The sequence below is a fragment of the Labeo rohita genome, chromosome 17, assembly GCF_022985175.1.
Source record: "Labeo rohita strain BAU-BD-2019 chromosome 17, IGBB_LRoh.1.0, whole genome shotgun sequence".
NCBI lineage: Eukaryota > Metazoa > Chordata > Actinopteri > Cypriniformes > Cyprinidae > Labeo > Labeo rohita.
In genome coordinates, this window is record NC_066885.1 from 26,512,819 (window position 1) to 26,528,379 (window position 15,561).

At 35.4% G+C, this 15,561-nt stretch overlaps 1 pseudogene; it reads right to left on the reverse strand.

The window, feature by feature from the left end:
• Positions 1-1,646: 1,646 nt before the first annotated feature.
• On the reverse strand, positions 1,647-12,452 carry LOC127179653 (asparagine synthetase [glutamine-hydrolyzing]-like; annotated as a pseudogene).
• Between the last annotated feature and the right edge of the window lie 3,109 nt (positions 12,453-15,561).

Consider the following 15,561-nt stretch of genomic DNA (forward strand, 5'->3'; position numbering starts at 1 on the left):
AAAATTCAATTTCTATCAGATTATTGTGTTAATGCACCAACTAAAAGAAACATTACATCAAGTGCCAAGCATTACATCTTGAGACAAAACATTTAGACTTTCAGAAACAAGTATTAAAGGGATATTACAACCAGAAATTAAAATAGTCATTTACAAAAAATGTCAGCATCATGTCAATCTCAACCTATATGCCTGCCTTTCTACTGTGGAAGACAAAAGAAAACATTCCAATAGGGTCTGGCTGCAGACATGCACTTGCATTTTCAGACCTGCATTCTCAGACAACTGCACTTCCGCAAGTGACGTCACTTGCAGTCTATTTTTATTTTATTTTATTTCATTTATTTATTATTTTTTAATTGAATCTCTCAACATTTTACAACAGTAGCCAGGTGGTGAAGACAAGAAAAAGATGCTAAATTACAATGTCACTCGCAATAGCCACTTGCACTCTCTGCTGCCTGCGACGTCACTTGCAAACCACCCAAACTGTGCGTGTGGCCAATAGAGACAAGATTCTGAGGTGGTTAAACAATTAAAAATAACTTCATAGCATAACGTACAGGGTCGTGCAAGTCATCTGTAGGAGATAAAGACAAGATCCGCACATCCGTGGCCACAGAACAGCAGAATATGTATTAAAATACATTTGTGCCATTAAAAGATTAAATTTGTTATATAGTTTATTAATTTAATGTACTTCAAGGCAAGCATATGGCCATAAACACAATGCGTAAACTTTCACTTTTATAGTTGCCCAGCAAACAACTTCATATAGGCAAGCAGACGTGCCCAGAACGCAATGCGTTAAATAGACATCTCCCGTAGAGAATCACTATAAATGAACACAATGCTATAAAAGTGCTGTAGAGATTATTTTATATAAGAAACCGCGAATATATGCAGCGTTGCGTTTATTCTGGGCTCACCTGCTTGTCTGTAGTTGTTTTAATAATGAATAGGAGCATATCGAGTTTAGTCTTTATCATTTTAATCCGTTATGCCACATTTTGCAGAGGAAAACACTATATAGCCTTTATACATTATATTAATAAACTGTATATTGAATTTGATCTTTAAATAGCACTGTCTAAATACATTAAGCCATATTAATTGTTTTCTACGGGAGGAAAACGCTTAACCAGAGACTTTGCGCATTGTGTTCATATTGTGCTGTTTTGTGTCCACAGATTTGCATGGATTGCAAGTGACGTCGCAGGTAGCAGAGTGCAAGTGGCGATTGCGAGTGGTATTGTAATTTAGTTTCTTTTTTTCTTGTCTTCACCACCTGGAATCTCCTTCAAACACAGTATGAAACTTTCTGAATCTTTGTATAAAACTCTTTTGTTGACAACATTGGCTAATATAATTAGAGTTTTAAAGCAGTTACAAAAAAAAAAAAAAAAAAAAAAAAAAAGGAAAGAATTAATTGCTTGAGGAAAGAATTTTCAACATGATTGCATAAGCATAAGATTCGGTACAACTTCAGTCTGTGAAGAATTGACCTGTAGCCAATTAAATTCTTTTGAGGAAAGACTAAATTCACCCTAAAACTTTATTTCATTTAATTTAGTTCATTTAACATGAGGCAGTGGTGAACGCTGTAGTGAATATGATGTTTAGTCAAGGTCTGAAGGTTGATGTGATTACTGGTCTTTATCAGGCTTGTAGATGGACAGGGTTCTGGCTGAGGGGTCTGTGGCCTTGATCCAGCGGGGTATCCAGTAATGTGGCGTCCACTCACAGCGGCCGGGGTACATCTTCTCAAAGACCTGCCTGATGTAGAAGCCCTCTTTGGTTGTGGGAGGGTTGAACGGGAATAGCTTAGCAGCTTTCTCCAACTGGGAGTCAGTCACCTGAAGAACAAAAGATAAATTAGAGGAGGCAGGGAAAGAGGTTTTATAGCATTGTATTCACTCATGACATAATGGTCAGAGCGTAGTAAGCTTACTGCAGTAGTTGTTGTTACGCAGAGTATAGACATGAATCATGGAGTTAAATGTAACACCTTTTTAAGACCTTTTTAAAGACTCTTTACATACATTTTAAGACCTCGTCACCACTTCAAGTTATAACTGGTTACATAGGCAACACTTTAACTTACATTTATTATATATTGATTTGTAAGTAGCTGTATCCTTGTGTCAGCTCATCAGAGCCTTCACCTCAGAAAAACACAACGCTGTCTGTCTTCTCACGGATGTACTTCGATATTAGGTACATACCTGCAGACAAACATAAAACACTGAATCACTGAATGCAAATCCTGTTCTGCAAAACACTGCTGCCACCTAGTGGCTTTAAGCTGAGGTTGTAAATTCAAATTGATATGGCTCTCCAAGTGTAAGATGACTTCTTCCACTGCTCTGATACCCTCCTCAGGCGTGACACTCACCTCGTGGTGTTCACTGCCAATGTAGTCTGCCACCTGCCAAACAACACCAGTTAAAACCGGTTAAAACTGATCTACTACACAGTCAGAACCATGTACTAGGAAGACTGATGTGTAAAGGAATCGTCTCACATCTCCACCAACTAAAAGGTCCAATGTATTTTAATTAAAATGACTTTTAACATTTAAAATAACACATTTGTATTACTTTTAATGATTTGCTACAGGTGCGATTTTGCAAATACCTTCCTACATATACAGCATACCATGTTCAGTTGAGATTTTGCCAATATCTCCCTTACTGTACACGCACGGTAGCCTATACACATTTTCATGGAAAAAAATTGTAATTCACCGGAAGTTGAATTTCTAGTTACAAGACGTACTACAGGTGAGATCAAAAAGTGGACCTGTTTTAGTTACCACCCATTTTGTATTTAATTATGAGGTTCAAATACTTAATTTTGGTGACTTCTCAGACTTATATATATATATATATATATATACACACACACACACACACGTATATATTTTCACGGTTGTGGTTAATACTGGACATAGTCGCTTACTTAAACATGGTTGAAAAATACAGTTTCACCTGAGATGTAAATGGGGGGTTTGGGGTCAGAGATATTGGTAACAGGTTATAAACTAACGTTATTTAGGCGGGAGACCAATTCTGTTGCATGGGGAATGAAAAAAAAAATAATGATGATAATAAAAATATGATTTGTGGACAATTACTTTTCTCAGTTACTAATTATCTGGTAGTCAACAAAGACAAATGCATGCCAATTTATTTTATTTTATTTTATTTTTTTAAATGTAGTGTTGGAGTGTATGAACTACACATGTATAGTCAACAGTATATGTGACTTTCGCCTATACATCGTCAACAAGTAGGTTAACACGTTATTGAATCAAATGTATTTGATTTCTTGCAGCTGTGCAGTGTGGTCCACTTGTCTTTGCATTGTAACAGCATTGCCCTTCCCAGGGTGCAGTTTTTTTTTTTTGTAGGTAATATTTAAATTAAATTAATTTTTATTTACAGTCGAAGTCAAATGTTAATTATTTTACCAAAATAAATCAAAATAAATCAGATAAATCAAGTTCTATCTTAGGACACTGATTCCCAATCCAGCCCTCAAGATGCATGTATTTTTTTCATTTCTTGTTGATGCACTGTACTCTAGGCAGCAAACACCATACTAAAATGTTTTGAAATGTTTTAATAAAAATACTTTTTTAAATATGTTTGGATTATCTTTTGATTTTGAAAAAATGTTATTCTGAATTATAGTGGCATTACAGTTTTACTATTTGCTTGTACTATTCCAACTACACAATACACAATAGTTACACAAAAGCAAATTACAGTAGAAACAAAATTACAAAGTACTGTAAAAATACAGATTTTTTTGTAGTTATACAGTACATTGTTCTACATACTGTAAAGTCGCATTACAGTACATTGCTGTAAAACAAAATACAGTAACTTGCTGGCAACCTTGCTGCCAGTAACTTACTGTAAAAATACAGGAAAATATTCAACAGTATGTGCTTTCTGTCCTGTCATTCAGTCTCCGTGGATGGAGCGCATCACAACAATAAACTCTGTATTCTCTCGTATTCTTTCTTGTCTTATAATTATGGAGTCTGTATTAAAAGGTGCATTTCTCTAAAGGCACGTCTATTAGCCTACTTTGGAGATGGCCAGTCAAAGCACTAGTTTAGTAGTAAATAATTACAGTGTCTTCTTTTTCCCCAACGCATTCATAATCAATACTTTTGCTGGAGATTTGCAGTAAGCATTATGTGCGTGCGTGAGCATGGATTACGCATAAATGCCTATAGCATGGATTAGTACGTCGCTATATTAATCAATTTAATAGAAACATGCGACTAGTTGACTAGGAAAAAATCTTTAAAAAAGACAGAAGCAAAAACGAAAATATTACCAGCACAAACTACATGACGCATTGCTGCCACACACATATTTTTTTCCACTCAATTATGTCGTAATAACGAGATCTCATGTCGTTTTAATGACATCTTCATGATCACTTGCATTTTGATAACAGAGGAAAGAAATATAAATGTCTGCTTTATTTTGTGTACTTACACAATAACAACAAAATATTATAAAACGCTTTTGTAAAATAACAGGGTGCACTGTCTGTTGTTATGTAGACAGCTTGAAATGTCGTAAAAAATCGTAGCTTCATCGGAATGAGATGACACTTGGTGACTTTTGTTGCATTAGCTATGTGAAAACACACAAAAAATCATGGACATGATTCAGATGTGTTAAAGAGTCACAAAAAAAAACTTGGCTCCGATAAATCGTGAGAACCTTGCAAAAACTCCTATGTTCTGTTTGTGTAAAAATATCATTAAAAAAACAGTGATCTTTTAACATTAACGCACTTCAGTGACTGAGTAACAGATAGCCCAAGCAATATCAAAAAGACTTAAAAGTAATATGTGAATCCTTACTTTCAGTTGTCTTTGCTCATTTAATTGATATTTGAATCTAATAATCCACTTATCGAATAAATGAAAGGTGGGGGAGGGCCTTGACGCATGAACAGGAATGATGGGTGAATGTCTAAAAAAACATTGTACATTATGTTTGTTTTTAATGTGTTTTGCATTAGATAGCATACTTTTAATCTGCACTATGTTTACCATTTCTGGGCCTGTATTCACAAAACATTTTATCTTACCAGTAAGACTTCTCCTAAATATCAGTAAAAGTTTTTAGCTAAGAGTTTTCTCTTAAAACCTTTTTACAAAGCTGCGGAGACAAAATTTTACTAAGGAATAGAGAGAAGTCTCAAGCCAAGAGTAAGGGCAGGGTTGACCTCGTTGCTATGGATGATGTCAGCATGCTTGCTAACTATGCACACAGTGATTGGCTGATAGGGGAGGGAGATTTATTCATAGAAATATTGTAGACTGCGATATTATGTTGTCATATTCAAATAAAGGTTTAAAAATAAAAATGTTGCCACATTTAAATAAAAAATTTAAAATGCAAGCTAAGTGTCACTAATTAAACAAGTATACAGGTGCATCTCAATAAATTAGTATGTTGTGGAAAAGTTTATTTCAGTAATTCAACTCAAATTGTGAAACTCGTCTTTTAAATAAATTCAGTGCACACAGACTGAAGTAGTTTAAGTCTTTGGTTCTTTTAATTGTGATGATTTTGCAACAGATTAGAATATGGTGCCATGCCAGTCAGCTAATCAACTCAAAACACCTGCAAAGATTTCCTGAGCCTTCAAAATGGTCTCTCAGTTTGGTTCACTAGGCTACACAATCATGGGGAAGACTGCTGATCTGACACTGTCCAGAAGACAATCATTGATAATCATTTTCCAGCAGGATTTGGCACCTGCCCACACTGCCAAAAGCACCAAAGGTTGGTTAAATGTCCATTGTGTTGGTGTGCTTGACTGGCCAAAACGTGTGTGTGCAAATAAATGCAGTGTGTTTCTAAAATGTTTAAGTTCTGAGGCAGATTGCCAGCAACAGCCATTTTAACTCTGCTGGAAAAAAATAAAATAAAAAAAAATAGAAACAATCACAGAATTTGTAATGGTTTTACTGGTTATAATGGGAATTGTACTGGTTTTAATAGTAATTGTAATGGTGCCTGCTGGTTTCTACTGGAAATTTTCCACCTTCTATTGTTGGCTTGTTAAAACCACTAAATCCTAATAGAACATGTCCCAAAAGTCCTACCCTTTTTTGCCGTATTTATTACCATTTGTATAACCATAGTTAAAACTATGTTTTTTGAAGCAAAACCGTGGCTAATTTGTGGTTACCAGGTAATTGCTTTAGGTGCTTCTGCTATTGTCTCAACTTTGATGGCCGGAGACTCAGAATGAGTGTATCTGCTAGTGTCCCCTGGACGTGCCGGAGACTCAAAACAAGGATTGTCTTTGGAAGTGTACATTTATTCCTTTCTGATGAGGAGGAGATTGGAATCTGGCACCTCTTAGTTCCAGGAATGTAATTGGCCACTTGTGTCCGTGGTGGCCATAGTGTCCCCCATAGTGACTTTTGGATGGACTAAACGTTGTCTCAGCGTAGACTTTGGTTTGAAATACACAGAAATCTTATGCTTGGAGAAAACCCTTATGAACTTCTCAGATACTCCAGCCACATAAGGGATAACCACATGTTTATTTTTTGGTTTCCTTCACGGATGTGCACAAGTGACTAGATAATGTGGAGGCTGTACAAGTAGTTTGGTGCATTTCTCAGATTAGAAATGAAATTCTCAAAAGCGACTGAGAAGAACTGTAAGATCTGCAAAGCTACAAAGCACTCCAAAGGGAGTTATTCTCTATATCAGTAAGAACTTTTTCTAAATGCCCTCAATTGTCTCGATTGCAGTCTTGAGTTTTCTTTCGGGAATGTATACATCACAACAGGTGGGCACCTTCCAAAAGCTTGGATAGTTCAACACCAGCTACTCTCAAAAGCTTCTTTGAGAGACGGAGCATTTCCCTCTTTGTCAGGACAATCGCGCATTTCTTGATCACAACTTGCAAAGCTGTTTGGCTCTGCTAGCTAAAACTACTGTGTTGAATTAGTTTTTAGCTGCAGACCCACTTAACCCTACACTTGTGTAGACTTATGCATATAGTTTGCTGTTCATACACTCTTGACTACGGCTTTGGCCCTACACCACTGGCCTACACCCATTTCAATAAAAGTTATGGTGCATTCCATTCTGTTGTGATTATATGCCCTTATAACCCCTTCGAGAACTTTATCATCTGCTGTGAACGCTATTTTGTGTAATACATGGATATTGTGTGTTTGTGTATGTGTGTTAATCTGTTGATTTAAGAAACAAATTTAAAAAGCAAAATTAAAGCCATTGTTAGTGTTTATACAAGAGAAGCTGAAACGTGCTGTTATGGTGAGAGGCTTCACATTTAGATTATTGCATTTAAAATGTACTAAATTTTCTAAAGGGGATCTCAGTTTTTCCCCATGGTATTGAAAATGGTATTAAACATATTTTTAAGGTATTGTATTGTACTGATGTTAAAAACTTCACTATTATGACAAAACTAGTTTCTAATGCTTTAAAGTCAACACATTGTGCACTGTATTCATAGAAAGTGTCACAGATCAGAATATCAAGGTGTAAAATGCACATGGCAGTCTGAATGTACAGTTTCATTTACCTTGCGAGCAGCAGCAACATCTGGGCTGTCATCTGCTCCTATGGCAAAGGTCTGAATCGGATACGGAAGCTGCTCTTCTTTGGCCAGTTTCATGAGTGTTGCAGCAACCAGACTTGAATCAAGATCTCCTGCAATAAGAACATCATGTTTAAAATTATCAGTCTTTCATGTTAAATTTTGTCTTCATATTACAACAATAAAAACTGTTTATTTAACAATGCTGCTTATTAACAATAAGCAAAACAAATGTAGAATGTCTCATGTTTTCAAATGGAAGAAAAAATAAAAGGATAGGAGTCATATCAACTTCATTTTAATTCACAGTTTTAGTAGGCTAATAAGCCATTTAATAGGCTAAAAAGTTATGAATAATTCACTGGATAATGTTAATTCACTGAATAATATTGTCTGTAATATTGAAATATAACAAACAAAACATCATATTTTATTGCATTTCTCAACTGGTATGTTATATCAGAATTACTAATAATAATAATTACTACTAATAGTTTTTGTTGTAGATAATGTAATGCCTGCTGACGGCGTGGTTTATCTATGCATTTACAAAGAACTATACTCAAACTATGATTGCTCACGGAGATACAAATTTTCATAGAGTTGTATTTCTTCAGATGTGCAGTGTTGGGGAAAGTTACTTTGAAAAGTAATGCATTACAATTTTGCGTTACTCCCTAAAAAAAGTTACTAATTACATTACTTAGTTACATTTTATGGAAAGTAATGTGTTACGTTACTTTTGTGTTACTTTTACAATCTGGGCAGGGCTTGCTTCTTTGTTTTAAATATAAAACAATTCTAATGTAAAAGCCCTTTTATACCAAAAGTGAAATGAATTCACCTCAGGCTGAAAGAAAAGTACATTTATGCAGGAGATCACTCTTCAGCTATAAAAAAAAAAAAAAAAAAAAGGAAGCGCAAATGTTAGTTGATCTAAAATAATTTTTGCTTATTGAATTACATTAACGAAGGTCAGCAGCAAAGACACTGGTTAATAAAATGGGATTAAATACATATTTGTTTTATTTAATATATTTAATTATTGCAGGGTTGCGTCATATTCTGAGTTTGCATTTCACTGTTTTTTATTCATTTTGAGGAATACTGAATCCGTTTTTTGTGAGTGAGATGAATTAATGCATGTTCACATTTAGTCTAGAATACAGTAACATCATGTTTTCTCCCAGTTTCCCGACAGGAGACTTGTCAATCAATAAATGGGGAAAAAAGTAACTTGCAATACTTATTTGAAAAAGTAACTTAGACATTTTCTTAGAAATTCAAAAGTAATGTGTTACTTTACTAGTTACTTGAAAAAAAGTAATATTATTACGTAACTCGCCTTACTTGTAATGTGTTACCCCCAACACTGTAGATGTGTATTAGCGAAATAATGAAGAGATCATTCTACAATTCGAGATCTCGATATTTTAAGGATTAATCGTGCAGCCTTTAATGTAAACACAAAATGTTTTACAAGGATTTCGTCACGAGATCTCGCAAGATACGACTGGTCTCGTGTGCTACGAGATCTCATCACATCCTTAGTATGCACGCTTCTGAAAAAGTGCATGTTAAAACGCCACGCAAATAAAATGTGTAACCGGCAGGGCTATAACACAAATTATGTACTTTTTATGACTGTGAATAAGTGTAGTGTCTTGTGAGTGTAACTCTAGCACTGAACTGACATTTGATGTGAATGTATGTTGTGAGTTGAAGTTGGAGCTGGAGCCTGGAGACATAGTAAATACAGTGCACTGTATGAGATAGATGTGTTTTAGTAAATGTTTCATTATAATACAGGTTTTGCCTCCTTCGTTCACTATTACTGCATATATTGCATCTGACACTGGTGTCACTTAGTTTTGTAATGTGAGCCCATGCTTTTGAAAGTTGATTGTCTGCATGCAATCGTACACCACACATGCGCATGGATCTCACACGCATGTCGAGCAAACGATGGCCACATCAATCCCCTTGTTTAAAAAAAAAATCTAGAAAAGAAGATTTTAAGGTCAGAGGAGAATTTGGTTTAGTCAGTATGAGTTCTTAAGCCTATTCTGTACAAATTCTGTTAAGGATTCGAATGAAACTGAATCAGGCTGACGTAATGTGGTTGCAGAGTTGTACTGGAATTGTTGTTTCAAAAGTAACTGAAGCAAAGGGCTTAAGTCAAAGTTTCTAAAGTAACTGAAACTTGTTGCTCGTCTGTTATAATTCTGTTAAAATTCTAAAGTAATTGAATCAGCCCGACATAGTGCAGTAGCAGAGTTGTATTAGACCTATCATTTCTAAAGTAACTGAAACAGATTTGTAAGTTTCTAACATAATTGAACATATGAGTGATAATTCTGATGAAATTCTAAAGTAACTGAATCGGCCCAATGCAGTGTGGTCACAGAATTATTTCATAACTGTTGTGTGTTTTAGTGTAGTGAGCCCGACACACTGTGATTCTGTGAAATCTAAAGCCCAAAGGCAGTGTTGATTTGCCCAATGTACTGTGGCTAAGTAAACTGTTTTAAAAATGTAACATGAAACCCAAAGTACGTGGTTTTGTCTAAAGTACTAAAGTACTGACAGTGTTAGATTTTTAACAATTTTGTTGGAGTGTGGAGTCAAGTGTGAAGCCCAATGGAATGTGGCCGTGTCTGAAGAAGTAAAAATTTGTTTTTATTCATTTGCGTCCAAAGCACAGAAGCTGTAAATAATTAGACTAACAGGTATCTTAAAGTAACTAGATAATGTTCAGTCAGTGAGGGAATAACGCCTATTGAATTGCTGAAGACAATTTACTAAGATTGTGAAACCGGAAGAGCTGATAGTTAAATACATTGATAAGCACGGCTCAGTAGGAATGTTTAATGGGATAGAGAAGGCAGATGATCCCCACGAGTGGGCTATGTCTCATTTTAAAAACCGTGCCGGAATGCCTAAAAACAAATAGGGAAAAGTTCCTAATGCACTTAAAGTTTTTTTTTTGTTTTTTTTTTTTGCCTCATAGAAGGCAACTAAGAAAAGATTAGAATAAATGAAAACAGAAAACAAGTTGCTAAATTCTCAAGACAGTGGTTATGCCATGTCACTGAGAAACTGAGAGGCTGAATAGATCATTTTGAAGGAACGGATAGTAAAATTGACAAAATACATTTTTTAAAACAGAGAGGGAAACATTTAGATGTTTGTATGAAGGGACAGCTAGACAGCTGGTACATCCCCAATCCATTTTTGAATATGATGAGAATAACTGCAAGGAAGCCTTTAGTCAACGACATAATTCTTCAGATGATTCTGTCAGATTCCCAATAGCACCAGTGCAAACAAGATAGAATGGAAATGGACATGAGAGGGTTCTTGATCAAAGAACTGAAAATGACCAAGCTGTTAGACAGCTGTCTTTTTTTAGGGACTTTCAAAGTCTTGTTACAGCAGTGGGTACGTTTGACCCTGATAACATGGATCCTATAGAGTCCTTGTCAAAACTGGAGAAAGTAATGGATGTTTATTGTGTGTCAGACGAAGATGCTTGTAGACTTCTCATGATCTGCATTCCTCGCTCATTAACCTGTGCTTTCTCACAGGAAGTTTGTGACAAAAGAACAGACAGAGGGGCAAGGTGAGAAGCTACTTGTTGGAACTGATTTGAGAAAGATAACTGAGGTGACAATGGAACCTGGAGAGTGTCCTCTGTCCCATGCCTATAAGCTTCTTTTGGGGAGTTCTTGGGGTTCAGACTATATTCCAGGCTCTGAGCCCTTCATCAGAACAGCACGCCAAAATATGCTTATTATTTGCTCAAGCAGATTACATGTAAGGGTGAACTCGTGAAATGATGTTTTATTAACATGGTTCGGGAGGAGCATGATAGATAATCAACCAATTTGGTACAGGTGTAAGTCGTTTAGCAAACCATCCTAACTAGCACATGTGTATACATAGCCAGCCTACCTACCTCTGTCCTATGACAGTTTTCCGACATCCCTCCTCCACCCCAACTCCCCACTTCTAATGTATTTTCATCCCATACTAGGGATAGGGGGAGTTTTTTTTTTTAAATAATCTATATACATTTTTGGGCTGGAGGATATGAGGATATGTAACATTGATACAAGTGACCATATTTACAAAATGCGTTCACAGGCAAATTTGCTTTATTTCCCAGGTGTCAAAATCAGACACATATACATATCAGGAAACATGATTCCTGGCTGCAAATAATATCCATTGACCACTGGATATTTGGTAAGTTGTACAACACTATATCAAGTCCAGCAACCTTTAGTTTTATCGTTTGTTTTACTCACGTTTTCGCAGCTTCCCTATTAAACCCATTCATGCAGCTGCCTCTTTTGCTACTCAGTCCAGCTGAGGGGACGGGTTTCGGCGGGAAAGTGATGTCAACCCATACCCTCTATATTATTTAATTCATGCAATGTTACGTTTTTATTGTGACAGGACTTGACAGGATTTCTTAGCCTATATGACTCCAAATTCACGAGATTGTGAGCATATAGACAACACAGAGATAAATAAATGCAGTGCTTTTATTTCCAACATGTGCTCATTCATAGCTGTATATTATTTAATTCAGGCAAAGGTACATCTTTATAGGACTTGACGAATTATCTTACTTGACTCTGTGAGTTTGTCTGTTTCTTACAGCCAAGCCGCATATTTATGTATTTAAAAAGTACATAATGTATTAGTTAGGTATTTATGTAACACATCGAATATGTGCATTAATGCCTGTTAAATAAAGTTGACTAACTACAGCAAAGCAAGCAAGTATACTTTACCTGTGCACGCAGTCTCCCCTCAGACATGGTGCACTGCTGATCCTGCGTACAATTCTCTAAACACCCACGAGACGGGCGTTTATCGGCGAATCCGATATTACAAAACCGATATCCGATTATGGTAAAATGGTTAAATATCAGGAAAATATCAGTAAATCGATATATCGGTCAATCTTTAGTTCTTATTATGCATGTATATGAACTGTGTTGTTAATACTGAGCGCATGGTGCTGTCCAGTTCTGAAGTCTTTGACCTTTGCATGCAAACTTAATTTTTTTCTCCCCTTCTACCAAAACAGCTTATACTTTTTTAGCTATTAAAATAGTTCCGTTTTGTACGTGATGGCAAAGTGATCATATTTCGATTTGTTATTTTATTAAGTTAATTTAGAAAAACGTTTGGAGCATTTTTGCTCGTTAAATACAAGTTTTTGATTTTTAAAGTAATGACAAAGCAGCCAGCAGCAGACAGTGAGTTGATCATAGCCTATGTCTGATCAATTTAGCCTTCTCAAATCATCACGACTTGCCTGAAATAAAATCTATATTAAACAGTTCAAGCATATAACAATGTTAGTTTAAACGTTTAACCTATATAAAATGTGCGCTGTTAGAGGCACATGCTATCGTTTGTGCTAAAAGTGGAAGCTGCAGCACGCTTTATGGGACATGGAGGTGCCAGAGCGATCACTTGTCTTGGAAACATTCAAATATGCCGTCTTTTGTGCTCATAAAGGTAAGAGTAATACATCATTCGTAAATGTAAAGGGTCTGCTTTAATTTATGTGCACTCACAATATTAGCAAAAGATTGTGCTTTTATAAAATAATAATAATAATAATAATAATTAAAAAAACAAAAAACAAAGAGGATGCCCTTTCTGCTGTATCGGTCTTGAAAAGGAACACCTCACAATGAACCGAAATTCAGCGAATGAGGAAATGGCGTGTCAGGATCTTCAGCTTCAGTGTTTTGAGTCAGTGTCGCAAAGATAGTTTATTAATAAATAATTCAAATATCTCCTTACCATTTCATCTCATCTTGTTAATTACGTTTGCCTGTGCTTAGTTTGTAGCAATCTTTAGTCTATTGCGTGCGCTTGATCGCGGAACTCTTCAAACTGCGCTGTATTTTTATTTATTTATTTATTTATTGTTTGTTTGTTTGTTTGTAAAAAGTGTATAGGGTCGCTAGAGACCCGAGATGTCTAATGGTGTAAGTATTTTTCGTGTGCAAAAATAAGTAAATATCACTAAATACACGCAATTCACCTATATTCCTCGAGGTGACACTGTTTGATAGACAATAATGACATGATGTTTATTGCATAAAACAAAAGAATATTGCAAAAATTTAATTGGTTTGAAATGCAGAGCAATTACTGTATGCGATAAGCTATACATTTCATTGTTATTTGATGGTGGATGTAGTGAATATGCTGCCAGAGATCAAATTATTGATTTTGAAGTCAGAGAAAACGATAGTTTTGCAAATATGGTTGAGATCGCGAATATGCAGATGCTGAATGTACTGTGGAAGTGCGCTCTGACGATGGCGGCGATGATTTAATCATCTGCACAAACTGAACCCTTCTAAGTTTCAAAAAGTAATAAAACAAGTTTCATTTTATTCTTCTGTAATTTAAATATTAAAATATTAAAGATGTTAAAATACCATTGCAGAAATTAAAGATCCATCCGTCTCTAGCCCTTAAATGCATGACTGTTTTGCCAATCATTATTACATATTCGGGTCTTTAGTTTTTTGTTGAGTCTGTTTGCAAATATTGTCATTATATATGCGTGTTATTAGCCAGTGGTTCTCTTTTTCTTTTTCTTCTTTTCTTGTTCTTTTTTCTTTCTTTTTTTTTTTTTTTTTTTTTTTGGCTACAATTTTAATCAATGCATGCTGATTAACTTTGATCATAGTTTATAGTTATATGGTAACGAAAGTGGTTAACCCTGCTTGCACTATACACCTTTCACCTTGTAAGACTAAAACAAAAAGATTCATTGGTAGCCTATTCTTTATTAAAAGCACAACGACAATAAAACAGGCTATAATGACAACGTTTATTAACAAAAACGAATAAGATAAAGCATGACATACACCACATGCTATAGTAGCCTATACCGACTAATAAATTATAGAACGTTTAGCAAACACTGAGAAATAAAATAAAATAAGAAAAATAAAATAAAAAAGAAAAGAAAAGAATAAAGCATAACGTAACGTGAGGCAAATGACAGCTTTTTAAATTGAAAACAAAAATAAAAGTGAAACTAATATGGCTTGCATGTTTCCCCCCCCCACAAGAATACCAACATGTTCACCTTCTCTGTTTAAGAAACGTTTTATTTATTTATTTGTTTATTTACTTACTTACTTACTTACTTTACTTTACTTTAGCTTGAAAACCAAATCCCTCCGTCCGCCATCAAAATTCTCAAAATTCGCGTCATTTTTGCCGCGAGCTGCGAGCTAGTTTATAAACCAGGCTCTACATCCAAAGCGATCGCACTGAATGAGCCTCTCTTCACATGATCAGTAAATTCTGACTCCTGCTGCAACACGCGCTTTATAGAGTAGACGCTTTTTGAGACCATGCACTTGCACAAATGTGACCACGTTAAATTTTAGCTACAGAAAAATATTTGGCAGAAGGCATGAAGTTTTGGTGGGGGATTGGCATACTAGACAAATAACAGTTAGATCATGCATTGCTAGTGTTGATCAAGCAGGCGTTTGTTTACCTTTGTTTATTGTTGTTTATCCATGATTTCAAATAAGAATCCCCAATGGCATTTTAGTGCAAACCATTAGCCCTAACTACTTGATCATTAGTTAAAGCTCAAATTACACAAAATAACTGAGTAAGATATTAAATATTTGCTGACAGCTTGGTCCCCCCCCAAGTGAAAAAATCTCATCTGTGCCTCTGCTTCACTCTGAAACATGCAACGCACACATTTATTCATTTAATTGAGTTGTCTTTGTGATTTGATAAACACATAAACCCAAAATCTCGATATGGCTTATTTCAATTAATCATGCAGCCTTACCAGAAGAGCACAAATACTACTTGGTTACACATTATTCATTATACCTTTGGCTTCAGAACAGACAGCAAGAAAGC